The following is a 23,979-nucleotide window of genomic DNA, read 5'->3' as shown; positions in this document are numbered from 1 at the left end:
GGTTTCTTAATATGTAAAAAAGAAAGGCAATTAGAAGTTCCATCAGAACAATAGCTCTTCGGAAATTCAGGTTTTATGTATGAAGCCAACTAAATGGCTTGAACAGGTGACAGAGGAGGAAAAGAAGAAAGTCCACTTGACATTGACACAGGACATTCTTCTTCATACAACAGGAGGTCCGTAACATCAGAGTTCATTCCCTTCTCTATGGGCCCAAATATGGTACTTGGTTTTAAAGACTAGAAACTATAAAATCATTGTATCATAAAACTTATATACCAGTTTTTAATTTTAACAATCATCCTACAGATAAAGCATAATTAATTACAGTTATAGAATAGAATTCAAATGATATAAATGTTATAAAATGTTATTACAAACTAGAGTTGGAAAGCAAAGGGGAAGGGAGGCTCAGAGCCATGAATTTCTTCATCTTAACCACGTGGAGAGTCAGACATTCTATGGAAGGTCAATGGATCAAGCAATCGAGTATAAGTCTAACCCTTAAAATTATGCAGGTACTCAAGGGCAAAACCAAATGAAAAATATACTAAGTATCAGAAACTGGAGGAACCATGGGGACAGCAGAAGGATTACTGTCAGTACACTAAATTCCTTATCTTGCACAGAGACAATTTATAACTCCTATTTAATCTTGATGAATCAAAAAAATATAAGCATAAGAGAATCAATTAGAGTTAGCCAGGCACTGACCAGAACACTGAAACACTGAAAGGTTCAAAGTGGGACTGAGAATACAGGTGAAGGTGAGGACATTTTATTTTTCACATGATACCCTTCCCAGCATTCCTTGCTTCTGAGTTGTTTGAATTATGTGATGTAACTATTACTTTTATAGATTTGCAAAAGGACTGTAAAAATCCTTCCAGGGCTCCAAACATCCTTGGATTTAACACGTCAAAATATCGGGTACAATGACAGGTTCTAAATCTCCTTAAGTCATAAAGGAAGGATGCATAATCCCAACTTGCTGTCCTAACCAGGAGGCCAGCGACATGTGAATTATGATTTCACACAGGAAACCACAGTGACTGAGAGGCCCATGTGGAGGCCCTGCCAAGCCTCTCCGACGTGATGCACTAGACTTGCAGGGGCAGTGGGGAGTTGCCCAGCAGAAAGGGCTCTGCTCCTCCTTCTCTAAGAACTGGCCTTCAGCAGGCTCACAGGCCCACTCCCGCTGAACAGACAGAAGTCAAGCACTCATCCAGGAAAGAGAGCTGAGGCTTCACTTCCCTAAGCAGAGACCCTAAATTTCTCGAGAATTCACTTGCAGTTAAGATTAGGTAGCTCCAGAGAGGATGCAGAGAAAGGGGAACCCTCCTACACTGTTGGTGGGAATGCAAGCTGGTGCAACCACTCTGGAAAACAGCATGGAGGTTCCTCAAAATGTTGAAAATAGAACTACCCTATGACCCTGCAATTGCACTGCTGGGTATTTACCCTAAAGATACAAACGTAGTGATCCGAAGGGGCACGTGCACCCGAATGTTTATAGCAGCAATGTCTACAATAGCCAAACTATGGAAAGAACCTAGATGTCCATCAACAGACGAATGGATAAAGAAGATGTGGTATATATACACAATGGAATACTATGCAGCCATCAAAAGAAATGAAATCTTGCCATTTGCGACGACGTGGATGGAACTAGAGGGCATCATGCTTAGCGAAATAAGTCAATCGGAGAAAGACAACTATCATATGATCTCCCTGATATGAGGGAGAGGAGATGCAACATGGGGGGTTAAGGGGGTAGGAGAAGAGTAAATGAAACAAGATGGGATTGGGAGGGAGACAAACCATAAGTGACTCTTAATCTCACAAAACAAACTGAGGGTTGATGGGGGGAGGGGGGTTGGGAGCGGGGGGTGGGGTTATGGATATTGGGGAGGGTATGTGCTATGGTGAGTGCTGTGAAGTGTGTAAACCTGGCGATTCAGAGACCTGTACCCCTGGGGATAAAAATATATGTTTATAAAAAATAAAATTTAAAAAAAAATTCATTGTTTAAAAAAAAAAAAAAGATTAGGTAGCTCCAGGCTTTACTTCCAACCTGCAAGCCTTATAGACACATTAGATTTGAACTCCAGTTGCTCACTCATTCATGCACTGGGCACTGGAAATGCAAAATGGTTTAAAACACCATCCCAATGCAAGTTGGTGCAGCCACTTTGGAGAACAGTGTGGAGATTCCTCAAGAAATTAAAAAAAGAGTTTCCCTATGACCCTGCAATTGCACTACTGGGTATTTACCCCAAAGATACAGATGTAGTGAAAAGAAGGGCCATCTGTACCCCAATGTTTATAGCAACAATGGCCACAGTCGCCAAACTGTGGAAAGAACCAAGATGCCCTTCAACTGAGTGAAATAAGTCAAGCAGAGAGAGTCAATTATCATATGGTTTCACTTATTTGTGGAGCATAACAAATAGCCTGGAGGACAAGGGGAGATGGAGAGGAGAAGGGAGTTGAGGGAAATTGGAAGGGGAGGTGAACCATGAGAGACTATGGACTCTGAAAAACAATCTGAGGGTTTGAAGAGGTAGGGGGGTGGGAGGTTGGGGGAACCAGGTGGTGGGTATTGGGAGAGGGCACGGATTGCATGGAGCACTGGGTGTTCTGCAAAAACAATGAATACTGTTATGCTGAAAATAAATAAAAAAGAATTAAATTTAAAAATTAAAAAAAAAAATAAAATAAAAAAGAAAAGGAAAAAAAAAAAACAAACACCATCCCAGCCCTCAAGGTTCTTACAACGTGGGGATTTAGGTGAGTCAAGGATAGAGGATGAAACCACACAGTGAGTGTGGCTGCACTAGGGAGAAATTTAGATGCTGTGGGAACCCAGAGGACACAGTGGTTAATGAAGAATCAGAAATCATTGAGCTGGGAGGACAATGGGAGATGTGCGCATGTGTGAAAACACTGAGGGCAGCAAAGGGCTTTTGTTCCTTATTTATGACTGTACCAGTCATTATAAAATTTGCATAACTTCACTGTGCTACACATCAGCAGTTTGCCCACCAGACCTTTCCCTATCCTCTTCTCTCTGCTCAGAGCCTGTGCAGCTGATTCACATGGGCCCCTTAGTGGGATCCCCTGAACTCTGGCTTCTGGCTAGGTTTGGCTGATGGGAGGCACCAGCAAGAGACCCAGAGAATAGAGGAGAGTGAGGTCAGGTTTTTCCTCCTCACCCTTCCACCCAGTGGCGGCCATGCACCACAGCTCCTTCCATGTGACCCATCCACAGGGCTCTCCCTGGTTCTGTAAAACCTCCCTTCCTGGGCCCCTTCAAATGTAGGTCTAATGACACCCTGTTCTCACCATACCTGAAAACTGCACCCTCACTGGTTCCTGTTCCTGAACTCTGCCTCCATTTAAAAAATATCCCTTTAATAAAATAGCCTCAAAATGCCCAGCTTGAATGTGCCATCTGTTTTCTGCCAGGGCCCTGGCTGATGGAATCATCCATTAAATAAAATTTAGAAAACAAGAAAAGGAAATGATCCCCCACAAACAAAAGCCACCTAGCATATGCACGTTTTTAACATTTTGGTATATTTCTTTCTGACAGTCTTTATGTCCATATATTTAGTAGTTGACATTGTCATGCATATGCAATTTGCCTTGATGAACTTTTCAATTAACGTGGAATTACAAACATTTTTACAGTGATAGTAATCATTTAATGGCTTCTATCCTGTTTCAGGTAAAATTTTAAGTGTGTTAACGTTACATTATCTCATTTAATCCTCAGAACAATCTCATGGAGAAAAAGAACAATGTCATGAGATAAATATTATCTGTGGGGGGTTTCTGAAAGGGAATATTCATCTGGAATGAAGGTGAACTATTTGTGTCCTTCTTTTAATAGGCAGGGGTTTTAACCTTAGATCTTCTTAGACTACTGTTTCTCTCCAATTTTCTCTGTCAGTAAGAAGCCAAACTGGACAACCTGATCCCTACACTTTACCCTAACCAGCAGGGGAAGTCACTGGGGAAGCCACCAGAGGTTTGCAACTGCACGACCAAAACATTTTGATGTGGCTCTGGTATACACAATCTGAAACTTCACACTGAGATTAATAAGAGCTCCAAATTACGGGCTAAGCACTGGGTCAAATGTTTTAAGTAGATTATCTCTCATAATCTCTCTTAACTTCCCAGGAGATCTACAAGGTGGATGTTGTTACATCATCCACATTCTACAGAAGAGAACAGGAGACCTCAGAGAAATTGAGATACTTGCCTATGATCACATAAGGACATGCTAGAGAAACTCAGTCCCAAGTAATCACCACCATGTAATCCACCTACCTGCCTAGTTCTTCCTACTCCAAGCTAAGACACCTCAAGGAAGTGAGAGAAGGGAGTCAGGAGAAGAAAGCCACACATCTTCCAGCTGGGCTGGGCGGGGTCTATGACACCCTACTGTGTGATGTGCTTCCCAGGACATCAGCCTCACTGCCATCTCTGAATTCACCTGTCACTCCCACATGCATTCCACCGCCCCACCATGACACCCTCCCATACACCCAACCCAGACACCCCAATGGTAATGTACCCTATAAGATGGCCCTTTGTCCATTTGGGGTGGTTGTCTAAACAACAAGATCTTAACTTTGGTTACACAGAAGCCAGGTCCATCAATGCCGCTTACAAAAAATAATATCCCATAAGAAAATCAGAAAACAAATGAACATGAACAGACTTTGATGCAACTGATCTCAATCCAAAATCAATCCCAGATTGATTAGCTCTTCAGAAAAAAAAATTTTAAGTATAGATTAATTTCTCATTAAATTAATTGGGCACAGAGAACTCAGAAACTATTTGGAGGATTTGCATGATAGTCTCAGGAAATAAGACTTGAACATATCTTCTCTAGAAAAACCCAATTCCTGACATGAAGCCCAGTGTTGTGAGCACTTACTAGGCCCGTAGCTGTCTCCTGTCCCCGTGGCCTCAGGCCTTCTCAGAGCACTTGAAAGGAGGAGAACCACCTCCATGGACCCCGTAACCTGAGCCATGCATCTTGTACCTGGTTCCTGACTCTGATTTGAGCAGGAAATTATTACAAAAGGCCTGTACCCCATCCTGATGGAAAAAAACACAGCAAGTTCAACAGTGACAGGTCTAGCCTTGAAAGCACAGAAGAATAGGGCTGCCCCAGCCCAGAGGACTTACCTGCCTTGGTTAGGTGGCTCCAGACAGCAGCCCCAGTGGCACCTCTCAAAGCTCTCCACGCAAGTCTCTCAGAGTCTGAGCTCCTGCTCCTGGCAGTTGGAGGCCTTCTGGGAGGGGCGGCTCGGAAGCTGGGTGGAGAGCGTGAGGAAGGCAAATGGGAACACGGCCAAAGTGATTTTAAAGAATCGTGTAGGAAACCCTGTAACCGGAGAAGTGACTGAGATGGTACTTACATTTATACTTTGGAAGCATCTGCCTTTAATCAGCGCTTAATCTAACTCTGCAGAAAGCATCATTAATAAAGAAACAGGTTGGTTTTTTTTCTTTGACCTCCTCCAAGTGGGCGAGAGAACTGCGAAGAGTCCATCTGAAAAGCCATGCTGGGCTTCTCCAGGCAGCGTAGCCTGCAGGCCACCTAACCCAAGCGCTCTGGGGTTTTGCCCCCCAGGACTTACTAAGGCCCACAATGTGAAATTGCTCGTAAGGTACCCAGTCAGCTGCGCCTCCTTTCTTTTTTCTTTGCCACCAACACTTGGGGTCCCCACTTATGAAAACACATGCTTGCCTATGTGGTTGTCATAAGGGACACCAAGAAAATCCCTTGGCCTCCAAAGCAACTCCAGAATGTATCTGTTCTCAAACCCCAAAATCCCCAGAGTTAGCTTTTGTTTTACTAATTCTCAAGGACAACTTGGATATCTTTGTAAAGTGTCACACCATAAGCTATTTTCGGCCACTGTCACTTTCCAGAGGCTAGCTGACAACCAACAGGGATAAACAATTCAAGATGGGTGTTTACATGGGGGCAGGAGGTAGGAAGTAGGTGTTTAAAGGAGTGTTGGAGTAGAATTACAGGCAGATTTGGGTCCTGCCAGAAGTGGCACTGAACACTAGTCAAAAGAACTGGGCATAAATCCCAGCTCTACCAGTAAAGCTGCATGGTATTGGATAAAGCACTGAATTTCTCTGAGTCTTAATTTTCTTTGTATAAAATGGGATAATTCTTTCAAACCTCCTTAGTCTTCAGAAGCAAATGTGATGATAGCTATACTGCAAACACTGGATATAAGTATCTTCTTTTTTAAGAGGGAAAAGGCCTGGTTGTTTTTATCCCCCAACTGACTCAACACCTAGATCCCACACAGAGAAATTGAAATCACAGACATGGGAATAGTACCAGGCTGGGCACAATGTATATGCCCTCACTTTTTAAAGCAGTGATGATCAGAAATTCTAACCCTCTCTGATTTCAGAGTGATTCTCAGATTAACAGAAGACCAAAGAACAGGAGAAGTACTTAGAGTTAATAAATAAGCATTTTTATATGGATAAAAACATGTGGCAAGAGGTAAAGGAGGCCTCTAAATCCATTATCTTAAAAGGTCCTGTCCTTTTTTTTTTTTTTAAACTTCTTTTTTTTTTTTTTTTTTTTTTTAATTTGACAGAGAGATCACAAGCAGGCAGAGAGGCAGGCAGAGAGAGAGGAGGAAGCAGGCTCCCTGAGAGAGCAGAGAGCCCGATGCGGGGCTCGATCCCAGGACTCCGAGATCATGACCTGAGCCGAAGGCAGCGGCTTAACCCACTGAGCCACCCAGGCGCCCCAGGTCCTGTCCTTTTTAAATATAAACTCTTCGCAAATATTATTTTCCTAAGCTATTAAGTCATTTTCTGACTTCCCACCCTGAAGTTTCAGAGAACATCCTAGCTTCATCTTCAAGGTGAATGCAAATTATTCCAAATGTAAGGGCTTCTAAAGAGTAACATACAAACAAGGACCAGCTGAACAGTAAGGGATTTGCATTCAGGACTTTCCCCAGACTCCCTCCTTCCCTGGAGAACTTGGGGAAGGCAAATATGCATTTGAAAGCTGGAGCAGATAAGCAAAATAAGTCAATTAGAGAAAGACGAGTATCTGATCGTAAGATCTCACTGATATGAGGAATTCGAGAGGCAGGGCCTGGGTGATGGAGGAAGAGAGGGAAAATTGAAACAAGATGGGACCAGGGAGCGAGACAAACCATAAGAGACTCTTAATCTCAGGCATCAAACTGAGGTTGCTGGAAGGGAGGGGGTTGTGAGGGATAAGGTGGCTGGGTGATGGACCCTGGGGAGGGTATGCACTATGGTGAGTGCTGTGAATTGTGTAAGACTGATGATTCACAGACCTGTACCCCTGAAGCAAATAATACATTATCTGTTAATTTAAAAAAAGAAAAAAGAAAGCTGGAGCAGAATCCCTGTGTTGAGTCCTCATAGTAAGAAGATGCTAATATCAGCACAGGGTCAGGATGCCCCACATTTGCTTTCTTGGACCCATTCAGCATTGTCACCTCTCTTTGGGTGCTAGCAGGCAGCAAGACGCTGCTGGTTTCAGTCTTGCCATCTGATAAGCTAACAACCTTTGACATCAGTGGCCAAGTCAGAATCATCAGCTTTAACTGCAGCCACCCATCCGTTTATTTAGCAAAGATGACATTGAACTTCCACTATTCCGAATATCTGAAAATACCAAAACAAGACCTGAGTCCTTAAGGAGCATGCCGTCTGCTGCATGAGAAAGAAAAATGTACAAAGAACTATAAGCAAGAAAGACAGCATCAAGAAGCTGCAAGCAAGATGCAAAAAGAGGTCTCCACAGAAGGGATCAGGGAGCAAATCATTTTGGGAAAGCTTCCAAGAAGAGGTAGGATTTGAGCTGAGGCTGAGACAATGAATGAGAACTCAATATGCAGAGAAAGTAGGGATGGACTTTCTAGGAAAAGCCGGAACAAGGACACACAGGCCTGGAAGGACAGGACATGTGTAGAGAATTTCAAGTGGTTCTATGAGGATGGAGAGATGACAAGGAGAGGGACACTAGGGAAGAGGAGATTTTGCATGGCCTTGCATACCATTTGAACACCACTAAGGAGTTTGAACTTGAACTTGTATTGAGTCACAGGCCTGGCACTGGCAAAATCTTAAGCTTCTGATAACATATAACCGCCAAATCTTCTGTTTCCCTGATGTGCACCCCTATTGGTATCTCACTGACAATAAAACATCCATGCAAGTAAACAATGTTCATGGGTAACGCTGAGGGTAGTGACATGCACCACAGCAGGTGTGCCAGCAAAAGTGGATGGAATATTTGTGGGGAAATTTGGGGGGAGCAAACTAACCAAGGGGAACTAATTGGCTGTGACTGATTTAGCTGAAGTCAGAGGTGATCTGAGGAAATGTAGCAGTGGTACCAAAAGCAGCTGCTCTACTCAGAAACCTCCTAAAAGCTGGTTCTTGTATATTCTGCCTTCCCCTAATGCCACAGGGTCAGCCAAAGGCTTGTACATACATGTAGAGACTGGACAAAGGTTTCAATGTCCACCTCCTGAGGTCTCTTGCAACACAAGAATGAAGACTGCTTCATCCTCTAACTTCTACAGTTCATTTCTAGCTCCTGCATTTAGCATTTAGTTCACTGTGCTTCTACTTTCTGATATGTATGCTGATATGATGTGTATTTCTGGTATGTGGTATTGAGGAGCCTTTTAGTTGCAAGTAACAAAATCCTAAGCACAGTATACAGTATGAGCAGAAAAGAGACTTTATTGGCAAGGATCACAGGTGTCACATAGAATCCAAGGAAGAAATGCTGTGAACCCTCATGGATAGAACCAAAAACTGAAGACCTGTAGGAAACTCAGAACGCTCCATCTCTCTTCATCTCTTGTTTCTACTGCTATTCCTCAGCCTCTACGCTCCACTTTTCTACTGTACACTAGCTTTCTGTGGTCCTAGTGGACCTACGTGTTTAAATGCAAAGCCCTTTTATTCTAGGACACAAAAATCCCTGGGGAAGGACCTGAATCATCCCACTTGGCTCCAGCACCTGACTCTGAACCATCAACAAAGGTCAGGGACCTGGAGGTCAGGCAGTTCTCACTGCCAAGCTGTGAATGGATCCAGGAGAAGCAGCTCCTAAAGAACCCCCAAATGGGGACAGCACCAACATCACAATGTTATAAGGATTAAATGAGGCAATTTGTATGAACTTCTCTTTGTACACTCTTAAATATTAAACAAAGATACAACTTTATGGATCTTTGGAAACCAAAAAGACCGGACACCAATCCTACATTGTTGTGCCACCTAAAAGCCATGAGCTCTCTTTTTAAAGTGTCTCTAAATCTTGGTTTCTTCTTCCAGAAATGGCACTGATAACACCTACTGTCCACAGCATTCATGAGGTTTAAATGATCGGGGGATTACACCACTTTGTGAACTGAAGAGCACAAGCTAAAATAAATGTAGGTGGTTGTGGTAAGAGTCAGTGTTCACACACGTGGCTGCCTGCTAGCTACAGTGCCCTTACCACCCCACCCCCACAGATACAAGTACCCACGTTCCAAATTCTTGATACCCACCACAGCCCCTCCCATATTTAAGCTACAGTGGATTGCTAACTTGTTTGCATAGGAGGGAGAGGGGACTAGGTGGAGGAAGGAAGGGAGGGAGGCAGAGAACTAGGCAGGCAGACAGGCATGCCGCCAGCCTGAGGCTGGGATAGGTGGCCAAGTCTATATGCAAGCCCAGTGAAGGGACTGGCTGGAAGTCAAAAAGGATATAATTAACTTAAGAATCACAATAAACTTGTAGCCACACTTAATAGGCTTCAAATATTTTCTCAATTTACCCTGGCTTCATTCTTCTCTGTTTGCCCTTGGTGAGGAGGAAGGGAAGGGAAAAAGGCAAGGAAAAAAATCTTAAAGGGACAGCACTCCCAACGCGCAAACAAGAGGAACAGGTCTAGGCTGGAGCACTCAGGGGCCTGCCTGACATTAGACCTCTGTGCATTCACTCCTCAGAGAACACAGAGAGGAAAGGAGTTGAGCTGTAGGGACAGGAAGAAATACATCTGACCTATGAAGCTGCCTTGCCTGACCACCCATTCCAGCCCCACTCCTCAACTCTCCTTTCCAGTAGCCCTTAATACCCTAGAGGCTGAAAAGTGGTCTTGGGACTGCAGCTGAGTGTCCTTTGAAGAATTCAGAAAGGTTTGCCTCAGTGATGCCCTAGTTGTTTTGTCATTTCAGCTTTTTCTGTGCTTTTTCCTGACTGAGCAGAAAATGTATATTGGTATTTCTGGAGCAAATGTAAAGCCATCTGGAAATGAATTCACAATGTGTATGGAAGAGAAACAAGGTTTTCTGAGGTTCAAGTTCAGAAACAGAGGGACTGGGTGTCACAGGAGGCGTCGGAAGACCCTCCTCTTCAGCTGCATCTTGGATAAGTGCTTCACACAGAAACCAAACATGATGATACTCAGCTCTCTTCGAAATCTGGGGCACGGTAGCTCCTCTGGCTACCTCCATAAAAGGTGACCTGACCAAAACCTCTGGAATACTTGAGCCTGTGGCCATCAGTGGCTATCGGAAGAATATATCCTTTTATCTGTAGCACAGATGTTAGCTGTCTGCCCCTCAGCTGTCTCCTGGACCCACTCCTGCTGTCCCTTGCTTTTGGCCTGGGGAAATCTCTCTTGGCCTTCCCCAGCCCCACTGGGCCCTCAGTTCTTTTTATTCACTTTAATTTCCTAACACTTTCCTCTCAAGAATGAGGCAAATTTCTTTCCATGACTTGAGTTTAACAGTTTGAACAATATTCCCTACTTTTTTAAAATGCATGCCCTTGGGTCTCATCTGCCATCTCAAGCAATTTATCTTAGTATTCCCTTCAAATAAATAGTATGTTCTCTGCAAAAGAAATTTTAATAAGCATGTCTCCACCTCATTGGACTGCCATAATTTGGAACCAAAGGTAATACTGTCTTACTTTGTTTGCTGTCAATTTTACATTTAATATTAGAAATTAAAATGGATAACAGAAATTTCAATTAATTTTTTGATGCCTTATTTTTAAGGCAGCTTAGTCTTAAAAGACACCATGAAGTGAGTGTGTATACACAGGTTCCTAGAGGCCTGGAGAGTCAGACCATTGGGGTCTCTCTGCAGCTTTTCCCCCTCTGCTCCTCTCCACTCTTGAATTATCTATGCCCTGAACAGTCCAACTTGTCATCATCTCAGCCCCTTAAGGCCAGTGAGACCACTCCCCCACAACACCCAGCATGAATTTTCTTCTTAGATGGGGTCAGGTCAGTCGGCAGTAGGCGCACCCTGACGATGGGACCTTCAGTGAACTCCCAGAGCCCTGGTACCTAGCTCAAGAGAAAAGCCCTGTGTGGGTCTCCTTCAGGCCCTCTGAAGGCCCAGGCTTCCCTACCTCCACACCCTTAGACACATCTTCTACTGTCAGGAAGCCCAACAGACTTCAACAGAAAGACAAAGCTGCTACCAGGGTCCCCGTGGGGTCTGAGGGTCTCACAGTCTCAGTGACTCAAAGATACAGCCCTGTTGCCCCAATTCTCTTACTACCACCCAAGGCCCAAATCCAGAGCACAAGTGTCTGATGAGGGTCCCTGGGAGCCCAGGTATGCATTCAGACTCACTCATACATAGAATGAGAGAGAGAAAAAGAGAGAGAGAGAGAGGAAACCCAGCAGAAAAGACACGTGAAAGTAAATAAGACCCAGAAAACCTAAAGTTTCCCTGGGGCCACTACCTGATTTCTTCTGTAAGCTTGGGCTCCCCATACCCTAAACAACATGAGGTTAAGAAAGGGAGGCTCACAGACCTGGTGATCCCAAAGAGGAGACAAAGCAGCAAGCAGGCAGACAAATGGCCACCCTGGGTGGTGCTGGCCTGGCTAAGGCTCACCTCCCTGATCTTATTACCTACTCTCAAGCTATTTGGAGGCTCATGCCCAAATCCACACCGTGCTCCTGCTAGGACCCTGCACGGATTGGCCTATCCCTTACGTCCTCCCTGAATCCACACCAACATTCAGAACTCAGCTGAAGCTGAAGAGGAGACTCTAGGGAGCTTTTCTCACAGCAAAGTTTTACTTTGGTGACATCGACTGTCCCCCACTTCCTCATCTGCCCATTTCATGTTGGATGAGCCTCATCACCCCATCTAGGTTGCAGGCTGTTCCAGGGCAAAGACTGTGTCCTCTTCCCTTGCATCAAGCAGCACCCAGCCTGGAATTCATGGTCATAAATTAACATTCAAGTTCCCTATTAAATGGAATGAAGGAAGCTAGATGAGAGACGGCTCAGCTGCTTCCAGAAAGACACTTGTGCTTCAGAGCTCAAGGAAAGCAGGAGGAGGGCCGGAGAGAGGGAGAGAGAGGGAGGGAAAGGCTCACTAAAAGCTTATGAAATACACAGAAGAGCTGAGCACCAGAACAAAGACTCATTTAAAAGGGCAAAGGAAACACTAGATGGCTGTTAATGGTGAACTGAATATGATAAATTATTGCTTAAATCACTTGGTTTCACTCCTTGTTGTTATGCACAGTTAATTGAAGAGAACAAAGCGCTGTGCCTGGCTGAACAGGATGGGAGGTGGCAGCAGTCTCAGGCTTGCAGCCTCTCCAGGACCACAAACCCATCATACAGGGATGACAAGCATGGGGCCAACCTCAATCCCTAGCCCCCTGCAGTGGCCCTGTCCCGTTATCCACAATCTGCTTCCCTACAGGCTGTAGCTGTCTACAGCCAAGTGTCCTAAAGCAGAGAGAGTCAGAGAGGTGGTATGAGAGTCAGGAGGTCACCTTATGATCCCTTAGTCTCTAAACACCAAACTTGCCCCCACTGGACCCCACTCAGATATCTCTCACCCTAAAGAAAGCCAGGTAGCCTCAATAACAGATTTAATCTCTGTTCAAAAACTTGGATTTTTGACAGTTTTTTTCCTTATGCTTCTGTTCTATTCAGTATACATATATAACCTAAGTCCTACTAAATTATAAAGGACTTAGTGGGGGAGAGGGTTAAGGAGACCCAGAAAAGAGTAAGACACAGCTTCTTCCTTTACTCAGTTGAGAGAACCGACATTGAACTTGTTGTGGGCTGCACAGAAAAAAAAAAAAAAATCTTTCTAACACTTAGTTTAGTTTAAGACAAATCATCTGTTAGAGTCTGGGATTTTATTAATAATCCTGTGGCCAAAGGGAGAAGCAGGGAAAGCGAGCCTGGTAACATCAGCAAAGAAAGAAATTTAGAAACTTTAGAACTGTTAAAGACTAGAATTTCACACATAATGTTTACACGACAATTAATTAGCAAGGTTTGGAGAGTTATAGTTACTTGATATGGAAGACAACATTCAAATGTTGAAGTCTACATGTCTACAAGATAGTTTAACAAATACTACCAAGAGACATTTTTATGGTTACAGAAATAGAAAAAGAAGGTTATAAGATATAACACCAAGTATAAGTTTGAAGACCATATCCTTTTTCCTAAGCACAAATTTAAATTTATATTTAATCTTATGTTTAAAGACTATTCTCAACCTACAGTTTTATCACAAGGAATAGTTTTTAATTGCTATACTTCTTTCATTAAGTTTTTGTGTAAATAAATGTTATCTCAGGAGAAAAAACTTGTTCACAAGACTGTTAATTAGAGGCTTACAGGCTCTTCTTAGAGTCAGGAGTCAGTACAGGAAAAAGAAGTGATTATATATTTATATGTATATATATTTATATTTACATACACTACACAAACATACATCTCAAAATTAAAATGCTAACAAAGAATAGAATACGGGATAATGGCTTTTGTAATAGAAAATGTGAGCTTAAAGACCCTGGAGCAACATTTCCAACAGTATAGAGAGTTAGATACCTTGAAAATTTTGTGCAGTTGAAACAACTAATATACGAGATAAAACGGTAAGAGATGAAAAATTAGGAGCACCTTGGTGTCTCAGTCAGTTAAGCAACAAACTCTTGAGTTCAGCTTGAGTCATGATCTCAGGGTCATGAGACTGAGCCCCACGTCAGGCTCCACACTGAGCACAGAGCCTGCTTAAGATTCTGCCTTCCTGATTCTCCCCCACTCTCACTCTCTTTCTTAAAAAAAATAAAATAAGGGGAAAAAAATAAAATAAGGGACACCTGGGTGGCTCAGTAGGTTAAGTGGCTGCTTTCGGCTCAGGTCATGATCCCAGGGTCCTGTGATTAAAACCCACAAATTCCTTGCCTAGCAGGAAGCCTGCTTTTTCCTCTGCCCGCTCTGCCTGCCACTCCCCGCTGCTTGAGCGTATACACATGCACTCTATCTCTCTGACAAAGTCTTTTAATTAATAAATAAACAAATAAATAAAATATGGAAAATTAAAATGTTTAAAAAGCTCTAAGGACTCTACAGATAGACAAAACAGAAACCCTTGAATGGAAAAGTATTGGAACCACCTTTTATCTAAAGGATCTCTGACAAGACTTAGAGACCTTAGGTTTCTAATACAAGTCTTCACAGGGTGTGGGTCAGGCCAGAAAGCCTAGGGCCCATCTGAAGTGGGATATCTAAGAGTAGTCCACTGTGTAAGGTGGGAGCATCAAAGGGTTTATGTACATAATGCAAGGTGAACAAGAAATAAAATCTGCCTATAGAAGGAGACTGGCAAAAGTAAACACAAATCCTTTCTGGAGAAGTTGCACTGTGATCCAGGACCGTAAAAAATTCCCACAATAATGTTTTAATAAAACTTAGCAGGGATGTCTGGGTGGCTCAGTTGGTTAAGCAGCTGCCTTCGGCTCAGGTCATGATCCCAGCGTCCTGGGATCGAGTCCCGCATCGGGCTCCTTGCTCGGCAGGGAGCCTGCTTCTCCTTCTGCCTCTGCCTGCCACTCTGTCTGCCTGTGCTCGTTCTCTCTCTCTCTGACAAATAAATAAACAAAATCTTAAAATAAATAAATAAATAAATAAATAAAAATTTTAAAACAAAAATACAAAACTTAGCAGTCCACAATCAAAATCACAAAACACACAAGGAAGTAAGTCATCATGAGTGAGAACCAGTCAAAGTAATAGACAACATAAAGATTTTAGTTTCTGGAATTATCTTACAGAAAAGTTAGGTTTGTTTTTTTTTTTTGAAAAGTTAGGTTTTAATAAAGAAGCTTAAAAATGTGAGGGAACAAGAGACTATAAACAATGATCTTTGCAAATTTTAAAATGAATCAAAAAGAATATCTAAAAGGTAAAATATTTAGTAACTACAATTAGAAATGCAATACAGAAATAAAACAGCAGATTAGACATATATGAAGAGAAAAAATTTAAAACTAGAAGATAAATATAAGGAAATTAGACCAAAGTACAGCCCAGGATAGAAAATTAGTAAGACAAGTTAGGCAACATGGAAGATAGATTAAGCCTAATTAACATAAATTCAATTTGAAGTTTCATAAGGAAATAATAGAATGAAGAAAAGAACATTCAAAGTATATGATAATAGTGGAGAAATTCCCAGAATTGTTAGAAAAGATTAATCTTCAAGTCCAAGAATCTCCATAAATCCAAAGAAAGGAAAAAATTTTTAATAAAAAAATTCAGAATACCAAAAGTGACTAGATTGTAAAAGCTTCCATGGAGAAAAGACAAATCATGTACCAATGCATGGTAATTTAATTGATGGCTGACACTTTTTTTTAATTTTTAATTTTTTAAAATTTATTTTCAGTGTACCAGAATTCATTGTTTATGCACCACACACAGTGCTCCATGCAATACATGCCCTCCATAATACCCACCACCAGGCTCACCCAACTTCCCACCCCCTGCCCCTTCAAAACCCTCAGATTGTTTTTCAGAGTCCATAGTCTCTCATGGTTCATCTCCCCCCCAATTTCCCTCAACTCCCTTCTCATCTTCATCTCCCCATGTCCTCTGTGTTATTTCTTATGCTCCACAAATAAATGAAACCATATGATAATTGACTCTCTCTGCTTGACTTATTTCACTCGGCATAATCTCTTCCAGTCCCGTCCATGTTGATACAAAAGTTGGGTATTCATCCTTTCTGATGGATGGCTGACACTTTAACAGCAAAAATTAATCCGGAAAGGAACAGAATAAAATGTCCAATGGGACAAGAGAGAGGGGAAAAAGGTAAACCTAAAATTCCAAGTTAACAAATATATCTTTAAGAACAAGAGTGAAATATAGACAATTAAGACAATAACTAAGAAAAGTATCAACAAAAGATCCTCATTAAAAATATACCTCAAGCTGAAGAAAAATTTTCCCAGATGGAAAGTCTGAGACACATAAAAGGATGCTGAGTAAAAATATGTTAATGTGGGCCCCAACCATCTTGTGGGAAGAGCTCAGGCAGGTGCTCTTGGTTCAGCACTGCCAGCTGCAATCTGTGGAGGAACAGGCCACGGAGCCACCATCATGCTTTGGCACTTACAAGAAGGCTTCAGCTGTGTGGTCACCAACTGATTTGACTGGTAATCAGACAATGAATCGGGCCCCTGTGAGGTATGGAAGCAGCAGAGAACAAGAAAAAAGAAGCCAGTGAGGATGGTTTTGGGGGTCCTGGGGCCAAGAGGGCAGCTCAAGCCACAGTCCAGACCAACTCCAATGCAGAAGGCAAACAGCTGCCTAAAGAGTCCCAGAAAGACCATAAGAACCCACTGCCTGCCACCCCCCAACGTTAGTGTGGCTGACAAGAAAGAGGAGATGCAGCTGCCCATGGCGTTTAAGAAAGAAAGAATAAGAGGTGGTTCAAAGAAGACCTAATCAACAGCTGCAGCATGAAGGGAAAATAATTAACAGGAGACCAGAAAGGTGACCACCTTGTGACGACGATTTAAAAAGCCACTTGAAGAAAAGGATGAAGGAGGAGACTTTTCAGTGGGTGGACAGATTACTGACTGGCCTATCCAAGTCTGTAGTGGTCTTGGAAGAGGTTGAGGAGACTCTGGACATGGAATGGGACAAGGAAATAGATTTCATTCTGGTGACAAACGTGAATTTGAAAGGCATCATGGAAGTGACATTATAGTGTCCTGAAGCATGAGGACAAATGTGGAGGTAGCAGATCTCACAACCGGAGAACTGTCAAGATGAATTAACAGAGTCCCCAAAATACAATTCGAACAAGTATGTTGTAATTGCAGTAACTTGGATCAATCAAGTGGGACTGAGGAAACACCAGAAGGTGAAGAATATCCAGTTGCAGACACTGACGATAAGGAGAATGATGTTGAAGAAATAAGGGAAGAGGATCCAAAAGAAATTACTTTGGATGAGAGGAAAGCTATTCAGAATAAGAACTGGGCAAAAGTAGAATTTAATATCTGAAAACTAAATGAAGGTACGGAAGGGCAGTGGAAGAAGTGATTTGTTCTTGGACCATCATTTGATTGGGTTATGGACCATCATTTCCAGAAGCCAGCTAATGATACAATATCTCAGCTGGAGATAAGTTTTGGAGACTTTGGTCACTCAGGACATGCTGGCAGGAGAGGATAATATGGCCTTGGGCATGGTGGACATCAAAATGCCAAACCATGGCAGCAGACCTGACAACTCAAGTGCTTCTATTCCTGGCATAGTTGATCCTGAGGCATTCCCAGCTCTGCCTTAACTGGATGCCATAAGACAATCCTGGTTCTTCTGTGGACCCTCCCATCTGAGGTTTTGCATGCTTAAGGATCCCAAACAACCTAAGAATTTAAAGAAAAAAAAAAAGACTGTCATTCATACCATTCACACCTAAAGACTGAATTTTATCTGTTTTGAAAATGAACCTTCTCTCACTACACAGAAGTAACAATATGGTAGTCAGTTTGCATTTAGACATGTTTTGGTAGCAGGGATGTTTTCATAATTTTCAGAGATTATGCATTCTTCATGAATACTTTTGTAATGCTGCTTGGAAAAATGCATTTCCAAACTTGAGATTCATGTGTGAACAGTGTATACCAATTTAAAGCTTTTGTTTCACTTGTTATATAAGGATTTAGATATTCTCCCAATTACAAACTAGTTTTAAATATTGGACATAATATCAATTTTAATACCCGCTTTGCATTTTCATACATGGTCAGTTGGGTCATGTAAACTTTGATTTGTCCATTTTTATGCTATGTGAAATACTAATACTACTTTAGTATTTTAACTTAGTATTTTCATTGCTGGGGAAAATTTTATTTCACTTCTCATAATAGCTTTTATATGTGCTAAATCTTTATATACAGAAATATCAGTACTCGAACAAATTCAAAGCACATTGGTTTATTAACCCTTGCTGCTGCATAGTTCATTAAGTTCAAAATTATAATTGATTCACAGCTTCAACTATATTTACTTTTAAAAATGTGTGACTTTCCCATTTTAAAAACCAAACTAGATACTTTGTTGGTGATAGTTTAAGCTACTTATTATTGATACACATCTTACCAAGTGAATTTTTTCCCCTCCAAAGGGTGGATGGACCAAGATAATTTGTCTACTGCATAATATTTAAATTGCTCTGTAAAATAAGTGGCCACTCAGCATGATGTGTGTGTGTGGAAGGTCCCAAATCAAAACTGTTCTTCCATGATCAACAACCCTTTAGCCCTTCCTTTTTCTAAAGAAACCGAAGGGCACTGGTTTGTATGGTAAGATGGGGGAGTATGTTAATTTTGGGGGATTTGGAAAGCAGCAGCTTTGCTTTACAAGGTTGGAACAGCAGCACCATCCATGAAACGTAAAGCAAAAATCTTATTGTTTCTGAATTTCCTATATTACTATTAATTTTGGTTTTAAGTTGATAGATGCCTGTTCCATGGAAACTGGTGAGTATCTTTTACATCTTCCTCCATTAGAAAATTAGGCTGACGGATTCCTTGAATGGGAGCATCACCACTTACTAAAACATACATGGAGAGAATTATCAACAAACAGATTTTCCAGGATTTTTTTTTTTTTTTTTGGTAAACAAGAAAGGAATTTCATGTACAGTTTTAAAGATCTTTTGTCACTCAGTATTTTCTACCTGTGTATAGTAATATCCAGTTTTAAAAATACTGATGATCTTAAATCATATAAGGTCTGCTATTTAGCTGAATCATTCTCCCATGCATTTCTAAAACAGAAATTGCATAGTACAGGAGTTATTCATTTGGATTAGATTTATTAATCTAGTTACCTGCCAGTGTGACATCTTAGGAAGGAGGTAATTGGTTTTTAGTGATGGGTAAACTTTTGTCCTGGTGTTTTGGAACTTACAATGCTGAGCACGTTCCACACTGGTGTAAACGTCTACTATAATTTAACACTTACAAACATAAAAAATACGTTACTATGTGGGTAAAGCTAAACAAACACTGACTTAAAAGTTAGTAATAATAACAGTAACAATAATAATGCTCAATTTGAGATGTGAAAGGTAAGCTAGAAAGTAAAATACTGGATAGCAGGGAGAAGGATTAAAGCATTCTTAGATCCTCAGATTGTCTAATTAAGTAGGATTAAAATGTTGATTAAATTTAAACTAGTGTAGGCATGTTAAAATAACTTGCTAAGAAGTAGACACAGAGTGTATAACTTGCAAACAAGTTGAGAAGAAAATCTTAGAAAGAAAAAGAAAAAAAGGCAAGGATGGAGATTGTTGGACACTATGCTAAGTGAAATAAGCCGATCACAAAAGGATTCCACATACATGAGGCACCTAGAGAAGTGAATTGATAGAGACAGAAAGTGGAATGGTGGTTGCCAGGGGCTAGGTGGAGGGGAAAGTAGGGGGTTGTTGTTTAATGGATATAGAGTTTCAGTTCTGCAAGCTGAAAGAGTTCTGGAGATTGGTCTCATGATGGTGTGAATGTACTTAACACTTGAACTGTACACTTAAAGTAGCTGATGGTAAAATTTCATGTTATGTGTATTTTACCACAACTTTTTTACAAAAGAAAAAAAAAGAGAGACAAATTTTAACAAATTAGAAAAGAGCAAGTTAAAAAAGAAAACAATAAGGTAGTAGGAATATATCTTAGTATATCAGTAATCACTATAAAGGTTAATAGAGCTCTCCAGTTTCAAACAGTGTTGTCATATGAGATTAAAAATTAAAAATCCAGTTGTAGGTTTGTTATGAGACACAAAACATAAGGAAACAAATACTGAAAGTTAAAGAACGAAAATACACATACCATCACAAACTGAGTTTCTGTATGTATGAGAATTGTTTCTCAGCTTTTACACAATCAAAGCATTGGCCACTCATGAGACATTTTTGCATGCAGGGGTATTCCTGAGGGCCTGGGGAGATGATGGCAAGGCCTGTACATTACAGAAACACAAACCGTTTCAAATCAAAGATTGGACACTCCTGATCTGAACAGTTCTTTGGTCACCCCTCAAAGCCTCAGGCCTCTTGTGACCTCACTGGCTTAATCCTTCTCCCTCCCCATGCCCCTTTTTGGCAACCAGGGTCTCCAATCCTCCCTGCTCTTCACTCCGAGCAACTCAGCTTTCTCTAGTCTCTCTGTCCAAACCCAGAGGAACCTTCCCCCTCAGAAGGAAGCGATTTATGATTAAATGTAGAACTAGAAGTATCTGGGGGAAATAATTTAATATCCAATACTGCTCAGAGTATGGATCCTTTGAGAGCAGAGATTCCTAACCAAGGCTGAGAAGCAAATCTCTGAAAACTTCCCTACAGACCCTCTTAATCAGATGTCCTATGGTAGATTTGGATCCACGTGCATTTCCGCTTAAAAAAAAAAAAAAGAGAACATGAATAAAATTATTATTGATGAGTACATAGTGACTACTCAAAACAAAACAAAATGAGTGGGTTTCTGCTTCACTGTGAATTTCTCCGGGCTAGTCCAGCTCTCATAGTTTGTCTGAAATGTTGCCACGGTTTCTTCCCTGGCCAGCCTGCCTCCATTGCTCCTCCCCTCCATCTGCCCTACACATGCCAGAGCTGTTCAGAGGCTTGGAGGACTCCCTGGTAGCCATTGAATAAGAGTTACACAACCTTGAACATGTCGCTTAAACTCTCTGTGCCTCAGTTTCTTCATCTGTAAGTTATAGAAAACAATAATTCACATGACGCATGAGGTTGATATGAGAATGAATAGTGTTTGTAAAGCATTTCAAACATTGCCTGACACATCATAAGCACTCAACAAATGTCAGTCATTACACTGTTTATGTTATTTTTTTGTTCTGTCTTGTTTTGGTCACTGCACTGTCCACACTGAAGATAAAGCTGCACACTATGGCCTTACCCTTACCTGACTTTCTAGACTCATTTCCCACTGTGACTCAAACTGGATCATCTCCATCTCCCCCCACCCCAAATATGCCTACGAGTTCCCAATTCTGTACTTTGACTCACTCTGTAATTTCCACTTAGATGCATGGTTTTTCTCTCTACATATTGGTTAAGAGGTCATTTTTTAAACTCAAGTGTTACCTTCTCTCTTCTTCTTTTCTCTTCTCTTCTCTTCCTCTTCCTGCTACTATTCTGTATCAAATCTGTATCATTTCCAGCCAGGAACATTTGAATAATCAAACCACCCTCAGCTTCTCCCCACCATTATCACCATCCTTGATGCTTCCAAAAAATTATCTTCTCCTTACAAGAACATTCTCTGATTACCTGTGATGTGCCAAGCACTGCCAGAACCTTCTACAATAGTTCATTACTCATTGCAAGCACCCACATAACATAGGTATTACCATCCCTATTTTATAGACAAGAAAACTGATACTCATTGCCAGGGTCACTGAGCTACTAGCGGAAGGACCAGCATTTCAAACCAGGTCCGTTTCCTCCAGTATCTATACTCATTTCACAAGACTTGTCTCTGAGCCATGTTTGTAATTTTTGCCAGTTCTGTTTACCACCTGTATAACTATAAACTTACTATTTTATTTAAATCAAGTCAATTTTTAATCTTAAATATGTTCTTCTAAAAAATCTGAATGTTACCACTACCCATCAAAAACTAATAACATTTGCCATAAATAGAAAGTAATCCTGAATAATAATATCATGAAGGTAACATTAGGTCTAGCCTGTGCCTCCAGCCTTGGATCCCTTCATTCTTTCCCTGTCCTTTCCACTTGGCCACAACAGTTTCCTTTCTGTCCTTATTGTTTACCATGCCTCCTGAAGCCACAGGGTATTTACACATGCTGTTCTCCTGCTCAGAACGTTCTTTCCTACCCTCGTAACTTACTTAAACACTTTCTAGCCTTTCAAATACCAGTGTAAGAGATTTCCCTGGGAAAACCTTTACAAACCTCCCTGAGTGGACCAAATCCACCCCCTCTGAAGTCTCAGAGCACTGCAGGTCTCTCCTCAGCATTTCTCCCAGCCATACTTTTCCATTTGTTTATGGGATCCATTAACATCCATCTTTGTCTCTGGATTATGTAAATTCCACCAGGGCTACTGAACACTGTTGGTTCTGCTCACCACTGAATTTCTAGAATCAAGTGTTGTTACTTAATGGTATTTGCTGAATGAATGAATGAATCAATCAATCAATCAATCAATCAATGATTCCTAGGTTTTTTAAGTATCAAGTAGTAAAGTCTTGTAATTCCTTGTAGGTGTGAGTCTTCCCTTCCCTATTCCATTTCTGTATTTCTGATTTGACAATGAGGCATGGGAGATACTGCAAGCTCTCTCCAGTGAGGCCACAACTGCTTTCTGGGATCATGGAGGTAGAGTGTGGTGTGTTGCTCACAGGTTTTGAGAGTCAGAGCTTTCTGAACCTTCCAAGTCTTCCAGATGCTGCAATTACTATGTTCATTCTCTGCAGACCTGCTTCATGTCATACAAATGAGCTTATGACAGGAAGGGACTTCAATATGTGAAATAAACACATAATTAATAAAGTTTAAAATGGACTTCCCTGAACCTTTAAATGTTACCCTTTCTAAAACCCTTCTCTGTCAGGTCTGCATGATGTTCCTCCAAAACCTCTTCTTACTTGGTTTTCCCATCTCCACTGCCAATCTCTAATGTGTGCCCTCATCCTCTAGCATCTGGACCACTACAACACTCCAGCCCGTCTTCTTTAACTGATTTTCTAGACAGTTGAAAATTCATGTATGAGCAGGCTGCCTCTCAGCTGAAAAACCTAAATCTCCCATTCCCTCCAACATAACATCTCAAAACTTCCCTGGCAAACAGTTCAAGCCCTCTTCAGCATGGCCCCAACCTTGCATTCAGCCTCTCTGGTCCACAAGCAAGGACGCTGTTCTGTGGTCACCCTGAGACTGAAACCAGGCCTGTAGCCTGCCTACAGCACACACCACGTGCACCGCAGTGCCCTGCACTGGGGACTGGGCAGAAGGGGGTTGTGCGTGAGTCAGAGCCACGCCTGAGGAGATGCTCAGAGGAACAGGCAGCACTGGCTGCTCGGGGCACCTAAGTGTTGGGACCAGTCATCCTTTTTAACATGACTCTGGATGTGAATGAAGGGATCTCTTTCTGCTTTCTTTGAGAGGAAGAAAAATGACCAATTTACCTTGAAAGAAAAGAACAATTTACTTCGTATGGAGAAACCATGGAGCGCTGAAGAAGAAGGGGCTCACTTCCAAAGGCAAAGTGGTTTTTAAAACATCTTTCCAGGAAGGGAAGTTAATGGGTGAGCAGTGCCACAAAATACCCAGAACCACTGCAGGCAAATCTGGCATGGTGATCTCAGTCATTAACAGGAATTAGGCCTCACAGCTACCCCCACACTCTCACTGCAGGAGTGCAGAAAGGTCACTGCCCTCTCCAAATCTGTACCACACAGATTGTAAACCAAATGCCATTGGAAAGGCAGGAGGACAAGGAGCAATGTATGAGAGGTTGCTATAACTGTAATCAGGAGATTACAACTGAGATTATAGATTATAGTTATAACTGATTATAGATTATA

At 41.6% G+C, this 23,979-nt stretch overlaps 1 protein-coding gene and 1 pseudogene across 2 annotated transcripts in view; one reads left to right on the top strand and one right to left on the bottom strand.

Annotated features, from left to right (window-relative positions):
• SCN11A (sodium voltage-gated channel alpha subunit 11) overlaps positions 1 to 23,979 on the bottom strand; it is a 149,761-nt gene that overhangs the window by 101,663 nt on the left and 24,119 nt on the right. Inside the window, exons 1-2 of one of the 2 annotated variants that reach the window (XM_047740276.1) lie at positions 5,442 to 5,476; positions 5,209 to 5,336 (exon numbers count right to left, since the gene is read on the bottom strand). The gene's annotated coding sequence lies outside the window, so the exon portion shown is untranslated. Of the gene's footprint in view, positions 1 to 5,208; positions 5,408 to 5,441; positions 5,477 to 23,979 lie in introns of those variants that run through there. The other variant, XM_047740267.1, reaches the window with a different exon arrangement.
• Positions 16,493 to 17,908, top strand: LOC125106364 (plasminogen activator inhibitor 1 RNA-binding protein-like; annotated as a pseudogene).

The sequence above is a fragment of the Lutra lutra genome, chromosome 1, assembly GCF_902655055.1.
Source record: "Lutra lutra chromosome 1, mLutLut1.2, whole genome shotgun sequence".
Taxonomy (NCBI): Eukaryota; Metazoa; Chordata; class Mammalia; order Carnivora; family Mustelidae; genus Lutra; species Lutra lutra.
The sequence above is the reverse complement of the archived record's forward strand: the minus strand, read 5'-3'. Positions and strand labels throughout refer to the sequence as shown.